General features: G+C 42.0%; 1 protein-coding gene across 5 annotated transcripts in view; it reads right to left on the bottom strand.

Annotated features, from left to right (window-relative positions):
- The window catches only part of FOXP1 (forkhead box P1), a 379,483-nt gene that overhangs the window by 199,095 nt on the left and 154,388 nt on the right, over positions 1 to 26,000 (bottom strand). For all 5 annotated transcript variants that reach the window (XM_063411788.1, XM_063411793.1, XM_063411794.1 and 2 more), the window contains exon 3: positions 21,080 to 21,145. The gene's annotated coding sequence lies outside the window, so the exon portion shown is untranslated. The remainder of the gene's footprint in view (positions 1 to 21,079; positions 21,146 to 26,000) is intronic.

Genomic DNA, 26,000 nt, shown 5'->3' with positions numbered 1-26,000 from the left:
TCTCAATTTCAAAGGCTTCTTCTCTCTCCTCATGCATTCTCCAGCCCAGCAAGAAGCCCCTGGGCTCCCTTGGAGAGGGGTTCTGATCCTGCCCAGCCCATCCTGCTGGGCTGGGGGAACCCCATCCCACTTTGGAGCTTCCATGGGGAAAAGGGGGATGGAAAAGTTACCAGCACTCATGTTCACTATTTTTAAGCACTCACAGAATATAAGATTCATATCAAGGATAAGTCAGGACAGGAGGATGAGGAAATGTGGGAGAGGAGTTCATGGATACCCCAAGAACTTCATCCTTGAAGGGGACTGTTGTGTCTGGGCCTTTAGGGCTGTGCTGCCCTGTAAGCCATGGCCAGGAGATCACAGGCTGTTGGGTAGTGACATCCTACAGTGCCTCAGGGCATCCTTTGGGGACCTCATTTGAGCCTTATGACATCTCATGCTCTAGAAAGATGCACCCAAGGAGTCTGTTCCCCTGCCTTGGGTCAAACACCCGTCACATCAGGGGCTGGGCAATGGGACAATTCAGAATTTGGCCCTGCAAACACTCACACATAGACAGGAACCTGGACTGCCTTGGATCTCCTGCTATCGTAATCTCAGAGCAGAGGAGGAGACCCACCAAGCCCCCCAGCAGTCTCCTCATCCTTTAAAACAGCACTTCTCTACAAGTCTAACACTTCCACTGCAAACCACAGGCTCCAGCTGCTCAGCAGTGAGGACAAGAACCTGTAAGGACAAAACCAAATAAAATACACCCCTTGTGACATGAATTCAGCCTTAGCAGTGAAAAAACCAAATGCATTAACCAACACACACCATCTAAGCTCATAATGGCTCAACATAATTCCTTTAGAAAGGCTGGATGTGAATAGCGCTCTTTGCAAACTGCTTGGTGCTAACAGGAGGGTACTTTTTGTTCATATTCACTCTTTAACCTAATCAGAAGAAAAGTAAATATCAGGTCCAATTTTAATGACTGACTATAAATAAAAGCTTTTATGCAAAATGCACGGTTTGCAAAGATAACGATTTTAAGGATGATGTCACTAGTGACCTACTGAACTACACGGCACATGTCAGACAGACGTCTGTTTCTTAAATTGCAGTAATAAATTAGTAGCCACAGAATCTGTTCTGTTAAGAAAACCTGGAGCTTTCCGATTCAGATGAAAGTTTTAACAATTGTTTCAGTTTAGGTTCATGAGTTAAGGTTACTACTGATGGGGGGCACAGTGCAGGCCCAGCTTCATCTGCCTCTTCTTCCTCCAACTCCTGTGCAGCTTTACTTTACCCCAGCAGGATCCAAGATTAACACACACTGAACACTTTCCTCTAACTTTACACTGATTAAACTCCTAGAATTTTAAAGTATGATACTTGCATACTTGCACAGGTGTCACCACTAACACCACCCAACATACCACGTCCCACCCCAATTACCTTGTTTTCAGCAAATTTGACAAATTTTAGCCATTTGTACTGAAGTCTGCCCTTGCTGAGCATTCTGCCACGATCCGAATTCTGGCAAAAAAACCCCAAACGAATCCAAAACTCCTGAGGGTACTCCTGAAAGCAAGGAACATCACTCATCTACCATGGTGAGCAACCTCGATCACTGCTTCTCTGAGAAGTCACCAAACTCCCACATGCTGGAGCACAGACATGAAAACAGGCAGGTAAAAGACTTCAGTGGGAGGTGGGTGATGGCATCATTCCCCACCTACTGCCTCATCCTCTTCCTCTCTGCCCCTCAGCAGAGGGACAGGCAGGGGTACAGGAAGCCACCTGATTTGAATACAGAGGAGACACGGCCAGCTCGGAAGCAGGAAAACGAGCAGACAGGGAAAAGAAAGCCAGAGAAATGAACCATGACTGCCTGAGCATGTCACCTATCTCATACTGAGGGTTGCTTACATTTTTTTGGCCATTACAGGGAACTACAGAATTTACTTCAGTTTAGAGCATTTTGGTGACCTGTAGCTTGGCCAATCTGAGATCAGGATGTGCAGATATATCCAAAGCAAAATCCTGGACTTGAGTGTGACCTCCTTCCCCATTTCCATATTTTAGCCCTAAAACATCCGAAGGCTGCTTGGCTATCTGGTGTTTTGTGTTCTCACTCAGCCAAGCAACATCCATTTCACTAATCCTTTTCTGAGAAAGAGCTGCCAAGGCCTTCGTGGAAAGTTCTGGACATAGAAAACTTCAGCCCAACTGAAGGATTGGCTTTTAGTCTTACTGTGAATACAGGGCTTTTCAATGGGAGGAGTGGGCTTATATCTACCAGTGTTTTTCTTTTAAATAGGAACAACATCAGCCACTTCTCTGTGTCAGTAAAGAAAGTAGAACTTTGTCTTCACATCTTCTAATGCACAGCATTGGTAAAAAAGCTTTAAGCAAAAAAAAAAAAAAAAAAAAACCAAAACAAAACAACAATAACAAACCCAATATGCAACACAACTATGTAATGAACCCCATATAGGAGGGAGTAATTCACTGCCAAGGCTTCCCAAACCTGACTAATGGGTCCATGGCCTTTAGCAAACAATGGAACATTGCCTATTTCTCCTTTCAAATCCCAAAATAAGGGAAGGGAAGGGAAGGGAAGGGAAGGGAAGGGAAGGGAAGGGAAGGGAAGGGAAGGGAAGGGAAGGGAAGGGAAGGGAAGGGAAGGGAAGGGAAGGGAAGGGAAGGGAAGGGAAGGGAAGGGAAGGGAAGGGAAGGGAAGGGAAGGGAAGGGAAGGGAAGGGAAGGGAAGGGAAGGGAAGGGAAGGGAAGGGAAGGGAAGGGAAGGGAAGGGAAGGGAAGGGAAGGGAAGGGAAGGGAAGGGAAGGGAAGGGAAGGGAAGGGAAGGGAAGGGAAGGGAAGGGAAGGGAAGGGAAGGGAAGGGAAGGGAAGGGAAGGGAAGGGAAGGGAAGGGAAGGGAAGGGAAGGGAAGGGAAGGGAAGGGAAGGGAAGGGAAGGGAAGGGAAGGGAAGGGAAGGGAAGGGAAGGGAAGGGAAGGGAAGGGAAGGGAAGGGAAGGGAAGGGGCCTTTGTGCTGCCTGGCTGTGTGGAGACTCTCTGCTCCAATGCTCACAAAGATTTCTCGCCCAGTAGAGCTCCAGAGGAGCCTGAGCTTATGATAAGCAACGGCATACTTAACAGTTACATGTTACCATTCATGATAATGCAATATTTCATTTGGGTGATTTAGAAGTCCCTCTTGACCAACTTACAGTGAGACACCAAACGCTTCATCAATCACAACCATTTTTATTCACAATCCAGTGCAAAAACTACAGGGAGAGTTGAATTTTCAGCAACTCATTGGGGAGGGGATTGCTACTAGCTCTGAAAATCCTCCTATCTCACCAATTTTTATGTTAGATTCAAATATATTTTCTTTCTAAGCAGCATTCCATTTTCCTGCCTCTCTCTGCTGCGTTTCTTATCGTGGCAGGGTGAAAGAGTATCCAATTTAATATCTGTTTTGCAGGACAGGAGATTTTTTTCATATCTTATGCACTAAGGAAAGCTGCAGGGGATGGCTTAGCAGGCTGAGCATCACGTTTTAAATACCTAGACTCCCTGGAACCACAGATCCCATCAGGTCGACTGAGCCCTTCGTGTTTCTGGGGTAGATAAATTAAGTGTCACACTGTTTACTTTGTCGAGGTCTGCTGTAAAGGTCCTGTCTGTTCTGCATGGAGCTGAAGGTTAAAGTCTCATTTTAAGACACAGCACCAGGTGCCACCTTGATCTCACTAACTCTAATGACAATCCTACTGTTTCTGTTAAGAAAGACAATCCAGGGATCTGCTCCCAAAATTTGCTGGAACGTTACTGGATGACTGAAAATTATTCAACAGCTTATCGGCCTCGGTTTTGGTGACTGTTAAACGGGGAAAAAAAATACATCTACACCTCCCAGATGTTTAATTCATAAGTTATACAAAACTGTCAGATCTATGGATGACAGAAGAGAGATATTCATCATTTTTACAGCCTGATTTCTGTAGTTGGAGGTAACCCTATGTTTCTGCAAAGTCATACCCTCTTCCCACTCCTCTGCACCACACGATAGCAGTGGCTGAGCCCATTGACATTAATGGCTAACAACAGAAGCCTTTGAGAAAGAAATCACTGGAGAGGAGTAGTACAAAATTATCAGGAAAGACAAAACGTTAATAATAAGAAGAATCACAAAAGTCACAGCTTTGATGTCCAGTTGTGTAGAGACATGCATCCATCCTCAAAAACACAAAAACCTCCTCAAACCCAGACACATAAGAGGGGTCCCTCTATCTCCAAAAGGTCTGATTCATGGAGAACAGATTCAGTGTTGAAGAAAACAGGATGCTTTGAGAAGGGCAGCTGTAAATATGCACTTGGAACCTATTCCTGGCCTTACTCTTATCTTTGCAGCTGCCATTATTTTACTAGATTTAGCTACACAGAAGATTCTGGGAAAGGTGGGTGAAGGGAAATAAAATGTAATGATAGGGGAAAAAATACAGTCTTTCAAAATCATTTCCCTTTTAAGAAGAAATTAAGCAGAAAAAAGATTTCCTTTTACCTTGGTTAGAAAAAGGACTGTCTTTTGATTTGTTTCCACAACAGCTGACAGTACACATTCCCTGCTTAGGAGACCAGAAATAATCATTATCACTCTTAAAATGTGTATTATGGTGATGTACCAGAGTTTAAAGGTGGCTGTTGGCTTTACTGGCTGCAATTCCTTCCCAGGTGGCTTAGCACAACTCCTGCATTTTTCTTCCCAAACTACCCAAGAACCTGCTGGAGCCTTAGGCATTACTAGGATTAAGTAAAAGAGGTAAGAATGACTCTTTCAGCTCTGTTTACACATAGCTACATTCAAACTGTTTTTTAATGGAGTTTGGCTACCAGAGGACATGGTATCAAACTGATTTTTGAAAATATCTCATATTGAATCTAAGACATCCAAAGATACTGTTTGTATTGCAGAGGGGGAAACTCCATCAAGGAAAGGAACCAGACAAATAACACTGGGTAGGGCCTGTTTTTACTGCTGTGTCTGGTACATTATTAGAGGCAGGGCAAAGATCCTTAGAAATGATCAAGAGATTTCCTGTCAAACCAAACCAAATTCAACCCAACCAGCAGAATCTGCTACAAAGAATGAGGACTTTGCCCCAAATCCCTCTGTTGATCCTGGAATCTCAGTGTCCATAAGTTTTCACTGCTTTGGTTAAAGATGTGCAGATCTTCCCTACATACTTCAGCTCTGGCAGGGAACAGAGCTAAAGGTGAAAAAATAAGGAAGATCAAGAGGGGGGCTGTGCAGTAAAACAATTAGCACAGCTTTTCCTCCAGAACTGCTTTGAAATAATTATTACAGCACCTCGTTAGCTTGCACTTTAAAGTAAGTTGAACAAGAAAATAAGCTCCTGACCAAAGTCCTGTCCCCAGCAAGCCATTGCAAGGTGGCTGGCTGGCAGGTGTGTCTCCAGACTAACAGAGAATCATAAAACCCTTAAGGAAAAGGGGTGGGAGCAAGAAGATGAAGGTGCACTGCTCTCCCACACACTGGGCCCTCTTGGCCCCAGGGACACAGAGTCAGCCTTGGAGCTCAGCCCTTCCATCTTCCCTGGCTCAGTCTAACAAGATTCCCTCCATATTCCCATCTGCCCTCTTTGTGCTCTCTGCTGAGCAGAGCACAACTGGCCCAAAGAGGTGCCAGCTGCCCGGGGCACCGGCAGCTCTTCCATCAAACAGGCAAATCCTTCATGTCCAGCACGTCCCCGGATGCGCTGAACCGCGTCCGGAGAGCCGGGCTGCAGGTCCCAGCTCAGGGAGTGAAGCAGAAAAGATAATCATTGGCCTTGACTCCAAGCTCCTGTTTCAGTGCTTCCAGTCACTAGTGGTCAGCAAGGAGACTTTGGATGTGCTGGTGTGCTCAAATGGAAAAAGCTGGAAGGAAAAGCAGGGTGAGCTTTCAAAAGTGCCCTGCTATCCCTGGGGTGAGCAGGGTGCACTCCCTGGCAGCGGGCTCCCAACAGGGCTCTTGGATGGCTGGTCACATCCACTGCTTCAAAGCAACAAGCAAACCAAAGTGAGAAATGGAAAGGACAAGGTGAATTGTAGATGAAAGTGAAATATCCCTCCTCTCTATCAGCTCTGAGGGGTGAAGGATGAAACAGGATGAAACTGGTTTTGGTTAAAGCTGTAAAAGAATTGCAGGGAGAGAGCACTTACGGAGAAATGTATTTTCATGTAAACTTTTATGCGCCCATCCCTTGTAGCTGGACATCAGGGAGGATGTTAATAAACATCATCAGGGGGAGAAAAACACAGTAAAAGAAGAAAATCTGACTACAAACCCATCTTTTCCAAGATGTTCAAAATAGCTTTGCAGCTATATACTGCGGGGAGCCAAGCATACTCAGATACAAGTTTGCATCTTAAACGTAAGCGCACATACATACAAACAAGGTTTTGCAGATATTTGTTAGCTGTACTACAAGATTTTCCAGGGCTGGTGCTGCAGCTTATGTTACTGTGCTTTTATATAGCTGCAGATCAGCCCCCTAAGAAGCAGCCTTGGAGAGAAGCTGAAATAGTGACAGTTTGTGTTGCTGGGGATATTTCTGAGACACAGTTGCTGTTTACTGTGTTTCTATTTCCAATCAAGCTGCAAAGTCCACCCATAAAACATGAGGAGGCATTTCTTTGGGTGTGGGACAGTGCAACACGCACACAAGGAGGACCAGCTCTTCAGCTGCTCCACCAAAATACTCTTAGCCCTATCTGCAGCAGAGCATTTGGCCCATGAAGAAGAAAACTACAGCCAAAGTCCCCAGTTACAAAGCTTCTCTCAGTATATATTTATGCACAAAGCTCAAATAATTTAATACCACGCCTCACTAATCATGTGAATGCACAATTCTTGCAGGGGCAAATGGTTCTTTTATCTCGTGCACCTCTTGCTCTTGGCTGGAAAAGGTGCCTCAGAATCTTGCTGGCACTTTTAAAGGTGGCACCTACCTATTTGTGGCACATGCAGTCCGGTGTGATTCACTGTAGGCTCCCCAGAACACATTAACCCACCCTACAAGGAGTCAAAAACTAGTCCTAACTATGGCAAATCACAGCACACGGCCAATTGGACAACTTCTTTCCACTTCAGAGGGGAAATTAGGAGATACACTCTGGCGTATGCTCTTGTTACACTCCTGTTACCCCGTTAATGCTAATGATTGTACAAAGTGAGAGAAAAATGCTACAAAACACTTAAAATAAAGGAAGATCGGTCAAGAATATGCAAAAGCATATGCAAAGGGATCTAAAGAGTACTTCAACGTAATACAGATTTTGTCCTTATTCCCTTCTTTACTTAAAAGCAAGAAGGGTGCAGGATTGCAAAAACATAAAATTTGCCAACAAATGTACAAACTACAGCTCATGAAAAATAGTGAAATGGAGACCCAAAATTCGAGGCCAGTACAAGTTCATAATATGAACTGGAGATCAGAAAACTGGCTCCTAAAGTAAGAAAAAAAGAACATCAATTCCATTTTTTTCCCAGAAAACCATTTCCTACCAACTTTGAAAACAAGAATGCCTACAGTGATCTGGGCTCTCTGTGATGGTTTTGGCTTGGCTCCCTTGCCCCTCCTCAGCTGCATGGCCAAATGTGAGTCTAACCATGAGGTTCAGAGGGTTGTGTTCTTCTTAACCTTCTGCTTCATGCTTCCAAGTTTAGACTGCAGTAGAACTGCCTTTCAGAAATTTCCCTTATTCTTCATTACTTCTAAGGTGAGAGTTTACATTTCAGCCCATATCTGCAATGCCAGACTACTGCAGAGGCACAACACTGAGTTAATATACTGGGGTTTAGCCTTTTTCTACTTTTCCTTGGATTTTTAATTTATTTTTTAGAACCACTACAAGAGCAGCTCAGTGGCTCCGAAAGTGCCATAAGCTCTTGCCCGAATTTTGATGCCTAGACACAAAATGAAATACAGAGGTGATCTCTTGGATGCAAGATTTGCCACGGCAACTTGCAACCGCCCATTGTGGTGGGGCAGCATCGTGACTAATTATTACCTTCATTAAACACCCAGTGGCAAGTCCATGCTGTCACCACATCCCACCAACGCTCGTGAGTATGAAGAGAGATGGGGTGAGAATTGAAAGTGCCCTGTGTGAGCCTGAAAAACTGTCCTCCTTCCAACCAGCCGCTCTTCCAAGCCACAAGACACTTTCCAGAGTGGTTACGAGCTCCACCTCAGTCTGGGCTGGTCAAGATGAATCTTGCCTTTGAGCAAGACAGAAAAATTCACAAGGGAGAAAATCAGATTTGGAAACTAAACGTTTTGTAATCTCCTGCCATGCAATTTGGCTTGCAGGCAAACTTCCAACCCTTTCAACAGCAAAAAACCAGACAAATACACTGTCTTCTACCATCTCCTGGTATATTAAGGCCAGAGTGATGTGATACCACACACATTTAAAAAGCTGCACGAGCAGAAGGGAGCAATGCACCCATGCACAGTGGTGGAGGAGACAGCAAACATAGCACACGGAATCAAACAAAGCCAAAAGAACTACTTTTGTTATGCAAATTTATCTTCTCATGCTCCCTTGCCAAACTGGGCAAGGCTTTCCTGGCACAAGGAGCACCTGGGTGATCTGTGCTACTGCTGCTGCTGAGGTGACTCTCAGCATCAGGAGAAGCTGGAGCACCCAACCTTTGGCCAAAGGACAGCACCAGACAAGGGAAAAAGAAACAGCATCAAAGCCAACCAGCAGTGCTGAGCATACGAGCGGCTCCGGGTATGACCGGGTTATTGCACTGCTCTTATCAGCACACACGAGTTCAAGGTCAGCCTTGATGCACTCACTGAAAACTGACACTGCCTGGTCCTGCACTCAGCACAGCTTCAAACCAAGGCTCCCAATTATTAGCACTTATTTTGTTTATTATTGTGGGGCCTCAGGACAAACAAAAAAGGAGCCCCATTGTGCTCAGCATCGCACAGAAATGCTTAATTAGCCTCTTCATACGTTGTTCCCTTCAGCTTCTTTTAAACAAGATATTTTTAAATATAAATAAATTCAAATTTCAGAATTCCAGAAATCAGTTCCCTGGAATTGCATTCGTAAAAAATTTATTGTGAATTCTCCTTCCCAAATTTTATCCATACACCAAACATTTCACTCTTTTACTTTAAGAAAAAATTATATGCTAAAATATTGGTCCTTGGGATGTAAACAGACTTTTGTTGTTCAGTTAAAGGCTGGATTTAAGCTCAGATTTTCTCTGAACTGTGTGAAAGTTGCAAAATCATTGGGTTTCTGTTGTTTCTCTCCTCAAACTACAGTATTTATGTATCAACAACATAAATGACAAATGTACAGGAATATTCACAAATTGGTAGAACAAATTAAGAGCTGAGTTTTACTCAGTAAAAACTGATCTGTGAAATGTGAAGCCATGCTGTTATCTTGTGAGTTCAGCAGAATAATGACACCAGCTCAGAGACAGATGAGTACCAACACTGCCACAGAAGTAAATGCAGGAAAACACGACACAAAATTTGTGAAGGAAAAGTAAAACCTCAGAGTTTCCACTTTCTCTGGAGGTATCTGGTCATGTACTTTCTTAGAGATGCCAAGGTAGCTGTACCAATGGTCCAATCTCCCATACCAGCACTTGACAGTGCTCTTAAAACTTGCTAAATTCAAAAAGGGAAAGAAGAAAGTGAGGCAAGAGGAAGGCAGCCCATCCTTCCAAGAGCCATTCACCCACAGTGTCCCATCGCCCCAACTTGTCAGCAGACAGATCCTGAGGATCACAGCATCACTGCAAAGTATTTTATGACCATTTTCAAATGCAAATACTTTCTGCTGAGTCTCCACCTCATTCAGATTTGTACCAATAATTTAGAGGTCACCAGCTATTACAAATTATTATCTAACCCTTCAGACTCTGCTTTCTTTCTTTTTACTCTTACTGTTCACTGACGTTTCCATTCACCTTTGAAGATGCCTGTTTAATTTAGCTGGGTTTTCAGACCACACTGTGAATTACATTTCCCACAAGCTTATTCCAGCAATTTCTTGGCAATAAATGATATTTGGATACCCCACAGAAACCCCACATCAAATATTGATTACTGTTATTTCCATTACCAGAGGCTAAACCAGTTAGGTCCTAAGGGCAAATTAAAGAGCTTGCTTCCAAGTTCTGGTCCTTTAGAGGAAGGATGTAACTATTCTCCATAACAAGGAAGATGCTGACACAAAAGCAAATAATTACCCTAAAAATGGTTCATTCTCTGGCTTGGTTAAATAAAGAAAATATAATAAACTACTTTGCATGCAGAGGATAAAATCAATATAGTTTCCATTCAGGCAATAAAAATTATAGCATATTGCTTTAGATACATAGATACTCTTCATTTAAGGTGGAGTTTCCACAATTCCCTGCTGAATACCCAGCTCTGCAGCATGCACCTCTCTACAGCACTCAGCAATCTCTGCTTGACATTAGTACTAAACAATATTCATTAAGAGCATAACACTAAAGTGCAACATGTAAGTAAATCAAACTCTCAATGCTCTATTTTACAAATTTCATGGGCCACTGGGGATAATTAAAAGGGTAATTATACAAAGTTGGTGCAGTTTTGAGACTCAAATGACATTTTCTGCTTTAAAGCACTTGATAATCTGGTATTTTTCTACTAAGACAGTCTTTCTGTACTTCGATGGTCAAACAGCATAAACAAACAAGAATTGTTTTTAAGGTATTTCAATTCTTTTTTTTCTCCCTCTCTCCCCACACTGTTTTTCTTGATCAGTACCACTCACTAGTTATTCCTAAAAGCCCCATATTATCAAGCAAAGTGAGACCTTTAGAAAAAAGAAAAAGTCCCTGATCACCATAAAATGCCACTGAGTCTGAAGCCTGGTTTAAACCGTAGCTCTGAACAAAAATGGCATTGCTTTGGGTGTTTACAGCACTGGAGCACTGTTTGGTTTGTCACTGTGTTTAACCACTGCTCTAAAGCCAGCAAAGTACATTACTGGTAGTAACAGCTCATGAAAAATACAGCGAAGAAACTGCTAGTGGCAGAAGCATTTAACTTTCTTGTTAGCAGCCTCCCCCATGTGGCACTTTAGCACCAGCAAGTTGTTTATTATGTTCTGTGCCAGGCAAAACTGATTAAATGGGGCTCTTAAGAATCAAAGCGTTATAAATTCATGGAAATACAGTAAGCAATAAATTCCATGGAATTAAAAGCTTACTAGTGCTATTAGCATTTCAGGGTGTTTGCATTGTTAATAGTGATGTGCAAAAATGATGTTCCTATAAGACAAGGAAAACCAACAGAACATATGCTTTAGCTGCTATATTTTTATACCGTATCATCATCAATGGCAGGTTTTTTTCCCCAAAAAAAACCTAAAAAGCTCATTAATGTTTTAAGGAAAAAACTGAAATAAGGGTCTGCAGATCAAGGATTTACATCCCTAGTAAAAGAGAAGTATTCTGTAGGAAACACAACGTTGTTGTGACTCTGTGGAAGAGTGGGAGATGGAACAGAGGTGGGGAGGAGGGAGAAGGGGTGAGGCAGGGTGACTTTGGTGACACCACAGGGACATGGTACAACACAACTTGCTAACAATTTAATAAGTAAACTCCATGCATAGTAATTCATAATATCGAAAAGAAAGGGCAATGTAGTCTGACCTGGTGGTCAGTAAATCTGTCAACAGCTCTCCAAAGAGACATCTTTACTCCGGGTCACTCTATCATCATTCCAGGGAATGACTCTGCTGGCAGGTGACAACTTCTCCATCATTACTGCACAGCTCCATGTGAAACACGAGCCCAGGCTGGGATGAGGCCTTCCCCTATGCCCATCTGTTTGCAGGTAGATGATAACTTTGTAAATGGAATTCCTTTCAAGCGGAAACTTGGTAAAGAAACCGCTTTAGGTGTGTGGTTGAGCAGGAGAGGAACAGGACACCCTTCCAAAACTGCAAAAATAGCCCTTGCAGGGTTTGTTTGGTTTGTTGCTAGATTTTTGTGGCGTTTTTTGCTTTTGGGTTTGTTGTTTTCTTTTTGAAAAGGGACAATTTGTACCTTTCTGAGCTGCCTGAGCACACAGCAGCCAGATAACCTAACCTGCAATGCCTCTCTGGAGGGCAAGGGGCAAATTTGGCTCTTGTTGCAGACAGGAAAATCAAGTCACTGCCTTGTTGCCACATATAAGGTCTGACATAGGATAAATAACATATTCTGGATGGTACATCACGCACAGCTGGCAGCGTGCAAAGTCAAAAAAAAAATCCCAAGAAAGCTTTGTCCAGAACAAACAGTCCCCATGCCATGGAGTGAGTCAGCTGCAGGGGTAGGAAAGGAACCCCAAATCCTGTCTGGTGGGCTCAGGCTCTGTGCAAAGGACACATTAACAGGCAAAACCCTCTCCCAAGACTGAGGGGCTTGACATTTTGTTTGCCTCAAGCAAAACAAAACAAAGCAGTAGGTTTTTAACTGCTCAGTGGCACGTTGTCCTTTTGATGTATGCATGTCCTGGCAGTCACACATCTGCATTGGGAAAGAAATAGCCCATTTTTTTTTGGCAGTTATTTAGTCCTTTTCATCTGAAAGTTGAAAATGCACCACCGGTGAACCTTTGCAGCTCTGGGTTCTGCATATAAAAAGCAGCTGCTGAATACATGCAGGGAGCGAGGGCTTTTTCTTAATGTTTGAACAGTTCCAAGTTCAAACCCATTAAAGTCCAGGTCACACCGGGATCATGTCACTGTTAATGCATCCAGTTACACGCTGAGGGAAACCCAATATAAAACTATGATAAACTCTAGTTCTCCTGCAGAGATCCTCTAAGGTCTTGCCCAGATGATGCCACAGATCACTCTTCCTGGGCGGTGACCAGACAGGATGTCAATGTCAGAGGACAAGCCTCTTTACAGCTCTTTTTAAAAAGGTCTCCTCAAATGTCCACCAAGCTTGTTGGGACATTTTCATTTCCCTCTTTCTGGGGGAAGAACCTACTGCCCCACCGATGTTTTCTCTTACACATCGCAGGCTCCCACACAATCTCCTCCCATCCTCCCACAGCACCAGCAGCCCACCCACTGCTGTTCTTCACAGTGAACACCCCTAACTCCATGCTCCTTCTTTTGGGGGCCAATCCTCTCTGCAGGTCCCACTTGTCCTTGGGGGGCTTCACACCTGGCCAGCTGTGTGCATTACTGGAGCAGGAGACTTGGGACAGCTACAGCCCAGAGACCTGGAGATACTGCAGGACCCTCTGTAGATACCTGGGACCTCCTCACACAGCTGCTGCAGCCCTGCTGTCTTGCTGAGAGGGCAACTGGCAGCTCCTGGCAGGGCAGCTTCAAAGACAAGTGATGGAGTACTCAAGTGATGGAGAACAAGTGGCACTGGGATGCAGGGGATGCAGCACAGCCCTGCCCACCCAGGAATCACTGCAGGCCTTCAGCATCAGCTTCAAACACAGCCAGGCCTAATAAACCAAACTATTCACGCAGCTCTGCTCTGAGCTTTCCACCCTAACTGTGCTGGGAGAGGAGGAAAAGGACTTTACTGGCCTTTTTCACCTTATCTAGAAAATCCAGAGGCTGACCTGGATGTATTTCAAGGTGAGTTAACCATGGCAGCTTACGGAGCAGCATCGCTCCAGCTGGCCTGCAGATCATGAACACAGCACACAAATTTTGGGGAGATTTAGCATGCACACACTGTACACATGGGATTTACACCATGCACGTGTTGGATTTGCACTTTTCTTCTCGGAGTTTTCTGAAACTTACCGCAGGGTTAAAAAATTGGAAAGAATCGCAAATGGTCTCAGAGATTCAAGATGTGTAACTTTTTAAAAATTAATAAGTTTATTAGTAAAATTCAAATTGTCGTTAAAAAAATTGCCTTGTGCATTGAGCCTCATTGAGGAGAAACTTAGAAAAACCAGTCTGCATTTTTAAACTATATTCTCTCAGATATTCACCATTCTAAAGAAGAACAAGCCAGACCCTCCTTATTTAATTACATAATTCTTTCAATTTTAACTAATATTTTTTCTAATTAGCATCTTTTTTTTTCCCCTCCCAAAACATGTATTTATCTGCTGTGAAATCAAAGGCAGAAATGAATTGGTTTGAAGATAGCAGAGAGTAAATAGCAAGTTTGGAACCTTGCAGCCTTACCCTGGCAATTTGTCTCATTTAATTGACTCAGCAGACATGCTTACAATTTCTTACAACTTTTACAAGACCTCCTGTGGGCTTATTTTAACGTTCTCCAAAACTGAGCTCAAAGCTTTGGACTCTCTAAGCAAGTAGCACCAAAAGCAATCATCTTTCCCTCTTAAAAAAAAAAAGGAAACAAACAATAAAACCACATTTTTCTTCCTGGATATTGCATCTTAAAGAGGAACACAGATGCAAATGAATTTGCACTTTTTCAGAGATAATTTTTCTGTTCCTGTTCAGTAACAACATTTTTAATAATGTTCAATTTGCATTCACTAAATCTTTAGAAGCAATAAAATAAAATTCCCAATAAAATTCCCTTTCCCAATTACTGGAATAAAATTTAAATGGAGAAGGATGACAGCAATAAAACAAACTCCAACCACAAAAAAGGGGTTAAAAATTCCCCCACACCCCCCCCCACCAAAAAAAGGAAATGTTCTCATTGCCCATATTATTGATTTATGCTGTTGTTGGCTTTTAAATGCAGCATTTCTATTTCTAAGATCTTTACAGACAATTACTAATGTCACAACTCTGTGGCCCTGCTCCATTGGTGGAAGTGCCCCAGGAGCAGGAAATGCTCTGCCCCTTCCACAGACATTTCCTTCCAGTGCTGGGATCCACTAACCCTTAATAAGTCAGAGGATTAGATGAAACACTTGTAGTACAACTAATAAAGATAAATACAGGGGCTATCAAAACTAACAAAAAGGGTATGACGGGAGAAGGAAGTAGAACCTATTATTCAAAGGATGCCAGTTTGTCCTTTTTTTTTTAAAGGGGAGGGAGAACAATTTTACCCTTTAAAAAAAAAAACAACTGATCATCATATTTCAACAAAAAATCTATTTTGAAAAGCCGTATTATAAACTTGGATATTAATGGTTTGCAATAGAAATGACGTCAGAGTCTTAGTTACAAATGTCCAAATGTTTGTGCTACCCTACTAAAAAAATAAACAGTGAGCTCAGAGGCAGAAATTACCCATTTCAGCAATTAGGCAATATTACGCAAAACACACTGAAAAGTATAGGCCCAGCAGAGGTGGAAGAGCCAGAAATTAAATTCACAGATTGCACTGGGAGAAACACCGAACAATTAAACATCTCAGAGGTGGTGTCTGAAGTTCCTGCCATTATCTGAGTGAAAAATGCTCTCATATGTTGCAATGAGAAATATGGGCAGGCAATCAGGACCAAAAAGTAACTTTTTTTCTTTTCTTCAATGCCCTGGCCCTAGGATGAGCTACCAGATTAAAAAGGGAGGTCTCCCATAATGCCCACTGACATCACTGGTCTTGTAACCCTTGTAAAACACGGATGCCACTGCTGTACAACAATAACTTAAACATCATGGAAGATATACTTCTGGTGTGGGAGCAGGCAACAGGCAGCGACCTTACAGATGACCAAATAAAATATGCAATAAGAATCTATTTCTGGAGTGATTTTCTCACATCTCCAGATTTTACCACATGGGAATGTTCACTGTCTGTGATGTGAGTGTTCCAAAGGCAGGTTCCAAGCCTGCAGGTGGCTCTTGCCCTTGTGCTGAGAGACAGGCAGGGCCATGAGACCCCAGCAGACAGCACTGGTGTGTTTGGAAGCCCACCAAGCCTATTACAAGCAAGAGAAAACCATCACTGTAACCACTGGCCCAGCAGCATAACTTGTAAAAAGGTGTTAGCACAGCTCTGAATTCGGAGTTCAGTGTCTGCTCCAGAAGGAAACCTTGAAACTGGGTATTTCCATCACATTCTGTGTTTGACACCAAGCATGAGTTCAGGCCATCTGAACTGGAGGTTGTGCCCTGCTTCTGGAACAACAGACCAATGCTGCTCCTGCCTTTGCCATTCCCAGTTCTTTCCTCAGCCAAGCTGTGATAAAATGCAGCAGATCCTGACATATTCTCCAGCTTGGTTTTGAAGAACCAGGCCAGAAATTGCACAGTCTGCATCACATGGTGTATTATGAGCTGTTTCTTTGATGCACTTGCACTGACAAACATCAGTGCATCCTTTTTGGCTGCTTAATTTGCAACCTTTACATGTTGGGCCATTTTCAGTACATGAATTTGTTTCAATACCTGCACCTGATCTGTGGGTGCAGATGAGGAAAATCTGGAGGTGTGTGTGAACCTCTCAGCCTTGTGTTCCATGTTCTTCATGGATTGGTGATGGTACTAACAGGAGAAACACTGTGGGATTATGCAAAATGCTGGCCAAATCTTGCTCATTTAAGCAGTCTTCTTGAAGACCAGAAAGATTTGGTCCAAAAGCATCAGATAAGAGGATCAAAACCTGCTACTGACTATCTTAAAGCAGAGAAAACATATTTTTGTATCAACCCACTTGAAGATTTATAAGATATTAAGGAATATTAAGAAGAATAAAGAGAAGGAAAGCTAAATGGGCCAAACGAAAACAAAAGAAACATGTTCTCTCGAGATTGCTAATGCTGGCAGACAATAGCACAGAAAGAACTCCTCTGACAGATCTTTGAAGTCTTCAATACAGCAAGCTAGTGGGCCATGTTAATGAGATTTGCTCAGATACTTCTTAAATTATCCCAAAATGTCTCAATCTATCTTCTACATCTTCTTGACTTAATTGCTCAGAAAAGTCACAGCTTCCCACATGTCTGGACTCAACTTTTCACTCAAATAGGTAAGACCTTCAAACACTTTGTGTTTCCAGTGACCCCCACACAGACTTCTTAGGGTTTGCCCCAAAACACGCAGGTAATGTTGTAATTTCTGTTACTAATGAATACAGAAACACTTTGCACCACACTGTACCTTTGTGAAAAGAAACGGTGTGACCTTAGGATCTTCCAGTAACTCAACATTCTTAACAATTAAGATGTTACAACTTCTCCCAATAATCCAAAAGTGAATAAATCCAGTCTTAGATGAGGCCTGACAGACACTGATCACTCCAGCCACAGGACTACCACCCCAGCAGGGATCAATGGGGTCAGTCTCTCCAGTCCCTGTTTCCAGCTGAGGGTCACACAAGTGCTCATGCAAAATGTTTCCAGTACAGCTCTGTGTAATTTGGGCCTATTGCAGAGAAAACTGGAGGAAATGTCCAAGAACCAGATTGCCTGCTCTGTTACAGCCTTCCTTGTGACTGCACCCAGCCCATATTCAGAAGTAGCTGCATACCACATGTTCCAGGGACATGAGCTGTTTCTGCTTCCTAATATGCTTTAAGACCTTTAGGTCAAAAGCAGGAAGAGTCAAGGTGCCAAATTCACTAGGAAAACATCATCCTACCAACTTCCCACTGCCTGATGTGCGAACACTCCTGCCACCCAAGCCAGTATAAAAAGTAGGACTAAGGACATCACCAGCACCTCTTCTGGAATTTCCCAGCAAGGAAGAGTGCTGGGGAGAAACTGCTGAGCCTTTCAGAAGCAGAAATGTGTCTGAAAGAGTTGGTTTCAGGCTTTTGACTTTTGCCTGCAATGCCCAGCAAAGACATGGTACAGTGACTTGATGACCTGGTTTGAGAACCATTTCTCTTCCTGATGAAACAAAGTTGGAAAAAAGTAAATTTTTTTTGTCTGCTTTGTTTTTCACATAGACCAACTACACCACCCATTTTTTTGTATTGAGCTTAGGAGAAAAAGTTCTTCTGACCTTTCTCCTGGTTTAAAGGGAACAGAGGAGAAAATACACCTATGTAAGAAATTTAAAGCACAAACTCACAGATTTATCTGTTGATCATCTCATTCAGCCCTGAGTTTCAGCAGGCAGCTTCTGGTTTATTATCAATATTTAATCAGCATTTAACTCTGACAAGCATTAAGATTTGAAATTCTAAACTAAGTGCAACTTTGCTAAATCCTTTGTGTTGATTTTTGGCCGTTAAAGATTTTCTAAAGAATTCTATCTTTGCTATCTGAAAAGTCTACACGTGCCTTTTGTTATCAATAATGTACAATTTTAGTAGCATGTTCTGTACTTTTCAATTTTTCAGCATGCAAGGTATCCCTGATTTACAATGCTCACTGAATGCTGTTTGATTATTGAAAATGCTTTTACTACATTTAAACAAATGACTGCTCCTGGAAAACTAATACTATTGTCCATAATTCTGTAAAAATACATTTCCCTTCTCCCCAAATCAAACATTTCGAATTCTTACTTTGAGGCAAAACTGGCATATAATTAGACATTATGCATAACAGTGCTAAATAAAGGAGAATGTAAACATCTTAATTCTGAAGGTTTAACCATCAAAGCCCCTTGCTGTATCTGTTCTGCTGTTTGTGCTTCAGAGCGCCTTGGAGCTCACAGAAAAAAAAAAAAGAAAAGAAAAAAAAAAGAAAGGGGAAAAAAAAAAGGGAAAGCAAACAAAACACGCAGAATAAAAATCTATTTTGCCAGCTCTGAGCTGCCTCCCAGCCCGCATGCCCGGGGCCAGGCTGGGACGCCCGGGGCCACGCGGCTGCTCCTCAAGGAGCAGAGTCCTGCTCTGCAACTGCTCTGAGCGGCTTAACCGCTAACTCAGGAGATGGGATTTCACCTGAAATTAAGCTATCAAGCAATTGAGCTCAAACTCAATCAACCAAACCCTTAACCTTCCCTGTTTCAGTGGCACTGCTCTAATTAGGGCTCTATCACTATTTCCATTACTATCTCCTATTCTCGTGGTTTATTATCTCAGCGGTTTCAATTCTCACCCAGTTTAAATTTGACATCCAGTTCCTTGGACCACATATCATTCATTATGGCTTTATTTTATGAAATATGTTGCAAGACTACAGACCGATCCTGCAATAAATAGGTTTTCGTTGAAAACTGCACCCCTTGCTGCAGCAGAAGCAGGACAGAGCCAAAGCTTCTTGGAGAAACAATCCTGACATTAAAAAACGTGTTGAACAGCTTGTTTTCCATTAGGTTTTAAATTCTGTTGAGCAGTTTGATAACATATCCTTGAACACAGATCCACCTGCACACACCACTGCTGCATGCTTGTCCAGTCCTCAGTGTCTTTCCCCCTGAGCCTGAACCAGCTTCTAGGAAACAGAGCTTGGCTGAACTCAGCTTACCAGCTCTGCTCAGGGGTGAGAATCAATAACCTATGATACACAAGAGATCAGGCTGAAAAATCTAATGGTCTTTTCCAGTGAATCACCCAAACTGCTTTCTGCTGAAGGATGAGTGACAGAGGGGATGTGTGCCTGAGTGGTGCACTGATGGTAGTGACACAAACAGATCTGCTTTTGGAGACACAGACTAAAGCATCAGGGAGTCTAAAGGTAGTGTCCTGCAAAATTCCGAATTTTCCTGGGTCACATAGGATACAGCCACACATGAGCCAGGAGAAAGAGACTCATTAATTAATTGTGAGGCCCTCGGATGCACCTGGGACTTCAAATTCTTCCCTTCTTCACAAAAACTCAAAGGACGAACAACACTGCAGAGCAAAGAATCACTACCTCCTTAAACTGCTCGATCTGCTTCTTCTCTGGTAGCTGAAATACATCTAATACTTCATGGGCTCCACCATAAAAAAACAAACCAGTAAGATTCAAATCTTGAAGAGAGGGATATATCATATAGCTGACATATACCACTGGCATGGCCAAGGATTGCAATATTCACTTGAACTTCATGAATTTCATCCTAACTAAATAGATATTTTTGGCAACAAAGAACTGAAAAAAAAACCCCAGATCATCCTCAGATCTATTTTAATTTAAAACAGAAGAGAACAGGGACATCTTTTTTCCCCCCTTCAAGTACATTTTAATAAAATTAAAAATAAAAATAGCTCTAATTCCCTCCAATGCATTTAGTCATTCTGTAAAATTCTAAGTTTAAAATGAAATCACCATTTTATATTCAAACAAGGTCAAGAGAACAGCACTAACGAGCACTGACATCACAGCGAACAGCAGCCACTGCTCAGCGCTTACATCAGTGTTGCTTGTTGCTATGGTGCTTAACCGACTATTAATTTCTGAAAGAAGGTGATTATAAAGCAGCCATATGAACCTCAGTCAGATGACACCCTTCAGCACCAAACACTGATCTGCGTTACTCTTCTCTTCTTCGAGTTAATTTTGTGAATCACCACTTTTGTGATGTTAATATTCCTTCCCAACTTGAAACTTTGGACCAGAAGAGAGGCAAGGAGTTAATTTAGAAGCAAAGGACTTTCACGCTGCTTTAAATAAAAATCATTTTGCAGAGAGTGATATTTCTTTCCTTTTTGCTGTGCTCCAAAAGACTAAAAAGCATGTGTTTTAACTTTTGCAGGGATAATAAGCAATCAAATTAACGGCTAAATTTTGCTCTCCTGCTCTGCTTGACGTGCTGCTGCAAATCCAGGAGTGTCTCAGCCTGGGATGAAGTAGCACTGAAGCTGATTTGACCACTCTCCAGGGATTTGCCTCGGTAAGGGGACCTTGCCACAGGCTGTGCCACTGCACCCCCAGCCCAGCAGCCATGGACCTGCCATGAAGACCAGCCAGAGCAGGGTCCTCCCATTCCCACACAGGCTCTGCCCAGTTACCAAACAACCTTCTGGAAACATGGCTGAAGGCCAAAAAGTGCATCTTTTTGGCCTTGCTCCTCAATAAACCACCTAAACCATTGGCTTCTCAGGCAAAATATGAGTTTTAAGGCACGGCATTTATGCCCAAAGGTCCAAGCCCAATCCTGCAAACTTTATCCATGTTGCCAGAAAAGCCTTTACTTGTGCAGCTAAGGTACGGTCCTGGGGTTTGCAGGATCAGATCTTTTGTTCAGACATATTTCAAAAATTGTGTAAAAAACAGTATATTTGTATTTACCTTCTTCAGTTGCTCCTGTAAAGCAATCTTCAGTTACAGCCGCCCAAAAAGGTCACTCTTCTTACCCTGCAGAGAAAGGAGGTAACACACGTGACTGTGGGTCAGTGTCAGCAGCAACACCCAAAGCATTTTCATTGGCACCACATTTGCAAGTACAAACATAAATAAAGCAACAAATGAATCTAATCGTGTTTAATGGTGAATGACTTTCAGAGAGAGTTAATAAAAACAATCAAGTCACAGGACTGCTGCTTATCAGTACCAGCTAGTGTGAGGTTCTTCAGTTCAGCACAAACAACTTGGTCTTTGGGAGGAGAAAAAGAGAAGCAAAAAACCCCACGGAGATGAGACATCTTTGTTCTCTAACATAAACTTTCTTAATCTTGATGTCTATCAATCTATTTTCAGTTTGAATAATAAATGAGTTCAGCTCTTTGTTTCAGAAATCTGACTATTGTCTGCATGGGTTCTCCTTACTTAAGGCATTTTAAGACCATTTGTAACCACCGATATTTTATCTTCTGGATCCTTTCTTTTTTCTCATCCTTTTCCATAGAGATACAGTCCTAGATGAGATTTTAGAACTAGCTGCATCTTCCTGATTCAGAAAGTTGTTTACTGTCTTGGGATATCTTCTCATTAAGCATTACCAAGAGCACGCCAAGCACGTCAAGGTGGTGAGAGCAGTGGGTATTAAAAGGAGGAATAATTAAAGTGTATCTTTATAAAAAGTAGGAGGGAGAAAACAGCACGTGTAGGTTTTTTTTACCCTGTATATTACTGCATCTTGTGTACTCTCTCTTATGCAAAAGAGTATGTAATCTTTTAAGAAACATGACAATCTGCCACTTTCTGTTCATGTAATTGGGATCAACATATGGTACAAGAGAAAAGAAAAACATTTGTTTATTAATTTAGATCAAGTTACTAACTCAAACCACTAACAGCGTTCAGAATTAATTCCACATCAATTGACCAAATACCTTAACAGAGTAAAATTATAACATAATTTCACTGAAATGTTGATCTTCTGCCGCAGGGGTACAGAGTAATATGTAATATAGACAGAAAGAAATACGCGATAATTTGGTGACACAGATGACTTCATACAAAACGGAAAGTCAGTGACATGTGGATGTGTAAGACAGAGCTACGTGAAACTCCATTTCATAAAATTCACACAGTGATGTGGAGTTTTGGGGGTGTTTGTGAAACTCACCAAATGGTAAGTTGTGCTATTTACATCACTAGGTGAAGCTTTTTACTGAAGCAGTAAAATACCAACCTCTGGGAAAAAAATCAGAATCTTCACTAAGTTCTTTCAAAAGAATATGAACCATTTATTTTGGAAGGAAAAATGTTCTCACAATGAGAATGAGGCATTACTTCTTTACCATTGAAACCTGATTATTTTTAGCTGGGAGAAAAAGGTTACCTTGATAAGAAATGATTATTGGTTTTATCTGTTGCTCACTAGCACTTTAGTTCATATTTTTTTAATATGTTTTGAGTGAGAAGCTCTTCACAGTTCTTGTAATGCAGTACCAGAACATCAGGGGCCAAAATTTGTACATGTTTGCTGTATAGGAAGCCCTGTGCCTTGCTGAGGTATGCATGTAAGACATTCCTGATTCTGCACTGTAAAGGACATAACACTACTCCATCATAATAGGTCAGGGCTCACCTTCCTGAGAGTATGTAAAACAATACATCTTTTATGTAAAATACATGACCTCCGACATGTGATGTGCTCTTAGATTAGCAACAATAAAGGCTTTTATCCTGCTTTGCTGCAGGGGTTATCTTGGGTTTGACACTTTAAACCTCTTTTCATATTTATCTGTTTTATAAATTTTCTGGGTATTTGGCAGTCACATCCTTATTTTGGCAGTATTTTGGCAAGCAGACTTCAGTTCTACCCTGAGTCTTCATGATAGCAAATGAACCATCTTAAAATGTACTTTTTAAGGAAGCTGCTGAAAATTACATGTTTGCATAAAATGTGCATTCGGTATCTCTTTGGGCAGTGCTGAAAAAGGCAGGTATCATTTTCTAAACACATTTGTTTTGCATGAACCAAACACACTCCAAGGAAAGCCAGCCCAACAATCAGCTGGTGGCAGACCAACAGGGTCTACAGGGGGCTGAGAAGGACTCAGCTCTCCTCACAAGTTCTTCCCTGATTGAAATCCAGACTGCTTTAATTTTTGGTTATCAAACTCCTGTTATATGTTACCTGGCTTTCAAAAATATGGATAATGTACCATTAAAGTTAAAATGAGCAGCAGAAACAGCTGTTCCCACCTGTGAAATTTTCTCATTAATAGTCTAAAAGTTGAGTATCTCAAAACATAGAAACACAAATACAGATTTTCCTCCTGAAACTGTTTATACGGGTGAGTGAATTGATGTAGGCAACACACATTCCTTCCATCATGCTGTCTTTAAGATAAACACAAAGTACCATCAACACTGTAAGTGTGTGTATGGAGCAAACAAAGAAAAAATCCCATCCTACCAAAGCAAGACATTTCGCTACACTCATATTTTCCCCCCAAGGAGATGATTAAAATAGAAAACCAAACCACAAACAAAAATCCACTTTGCAAGCAAGCAGCAGTGGTCCTGCTGCCTGATGAGTGGAGAGAAGGTCTCAAAGCACCCTCAGTGCCACCTCCAAGGCTCAACCGATTCCGTACACGAGGAAAAGTCCACACAAAACTCTGTGCCCTGAACAGATTTTACCAAATATTCCTGAAAATGTCAGGTTTGTTCACCACCTGCCTCAGTTTACCCACTAGCGAGACAGGCAATTGTAACACAGTTTGAAATCCTTGGATATAAACATACTTTTTAAAACAGTGTTTTGGGGAGGATTTTGGAAAGACAACAATAATTTTAATAAAATCATGCCCTGAACCAGTGTCATAACCTCTTCCAACAGAAAGCCCCACTCTTGTCCTGGATCAGGTCCTACCTCCTCACCTGGTCCCACGGGACCAGGCAAAGATCAGCAGCTTTGCCATTGCACCTGCTCTTGGGCTGGACCTCGTAACTCTTCTGATCCCACAACATTTATTTGATTTAGTGATCTTCTCCTCCTGGGCAGCGAGGTCATTCCAGGGAGGCTGCAGGATGGAGCCCTAATTCCAAGGCATCACTTGCAAAGCCAAATTTAACCAATAATACAGAGAATACTCAGAAACAGAGACGATTGCAAAATGAAAGTCTACTTAAAACTCTAACATTTTTACTAATATCTAAATGAGAACAGCCTTGGGTATAGCCAAAAATAGATTAACAAGGACCTTGATCCCACACAAACTGGCTCTGAGTAATTTTACACAGGAAAGTAGAACACCAGTTGAGCTGCTCCTCTGCTCAGAATTACGCATGTACATTTTTTTGTCAGTGTCCCAGCCCTCAGAAGCCTACAATCTATTACAGGAATTAAGCAGCAAAGGATTCTCCCCTTCATTACCTAGAAAGCACCCTTTAAAAAAAAATATTAAAAAAGATAAAACAGACAATCGCACCTGATAGCACAAGAAAAAATTGGTTTTGAAATTAGATTTTGATTTTTCTTTTATAAGACCAGCTGAAATGTATTTAATGTGTCTGATTAAAATATTTACTAAAAAGCTTCCTGAAAGTTTTAAAATACCAAAACCCGATCACCAAAATAAGCACTTCTGTGCAGTAATTTCTTCTAAATAAAGTGAACCGTAACCACCTAATACAGCTGTTCTTTCCCCTCAAAACTCCCTGAGTCACATTCAACTGCACGCAGGCTGAAATATGAAATATGTCCCACTATTCTCATCATAATTATTTTCTTGTCCTATGCAAGAAAAGACACGGTCCGTGATTTTATCAACCACATATTTGTAAGTGAAAAATAAAAATGTTTTTTATTTGGTATTTTGCTGGTTCTGAAAACACAGGATGTACACTGATTGTGGAGAAAACATCTGGTACCAGGCAGACCCGTGGGCCAGTCCTGCACACAGGTTATTTTCCTCACCCAGTGCACTCAGCTGGGTTACTTGCACTAACACAAATCATGTGTAGAACTGTTTTGAGGACGGTCAGCAGTTGTCTCGTCAGTTTTATCACACCTATTTTATTTTTAAAGAGCCACCTAGCAACTTGAAAAAAAAATATATATATTAAACTAATGCCTTCAAATAATCTGAGAGTATTTTTTCTGACCACTGTCAAGGTGGCCACTTTTTATTGTGCAGCATTTATTATTTCTCAGGAGGCATGGCACAGGAGTTTTTCTGTACCAGGAGTCATTACTACCTCCTAAGAAAGTGAAATGCAGGTGAACAGTGAAACTGTTGAGAGACTAAGTGCACTTCTTCCACCTTTCTTTGAAGAGGGGGAAGTGGATTTGGTACAGGCCAAAACACAGGGATATCAGTGCTCACTACCTTGCTGCTTTTCTCAGTGGAAGGAGGGAGCAAATCATACTGTATTTTCCTTTTCAGTCATTAGCAGGCTGTTCGGGATCTCTGGCTGGTGCTTATTATTTATTCCAAACAGAAATAAAATAAAATAAAAATAAATAGCAGCACGAGGACAAAGCTACGCACAGCACATTTCGCTCTTTCAAAATAATATTACCTTTCAAGTCCACCGTAACCTTGGAAAAGAATAACTCGGTGTAAGCCAAATCTACAAAACTAATCACGATTCGTTCCTCCCCCGCTTTTTAACAGCTCTTACAGGGAACACACGGGTGCAGTTCGCAGGCAAGTTGGGAACAGCTCGCTTCCAACACGGGCTCTGCACCGCGATCGCTCAGTCCTGCATCTCTGACTGATGGATTGCTGGTTTGCCTCTCCTGTGTGACAGCGCTGGCCCTCACCGAATCCATGCCAGGTGCAGGGAAGGCGCTCCCGGGAGCCACCCAGCC

Source organism: Prinia subflava, chromosome 14, assembly GCF_021018805.1.
Source record: "Prinia subflava isolate CZ2003 ecotype Zambia chromosome 14, Cam_Psub_1.2, whole genome shotgun sequence".
Lineage (NCBI taxonomy): Eukaryota > Metazoa > Chordata > Aves > Passeriformes > Cisticolidae > Prinia > Prinia subflava.
The sequence above is the reverse complement of the archived record's forward strand: the minus strand, read 5'-3'. Positions and strand labels throughout refer to the sequence as shown.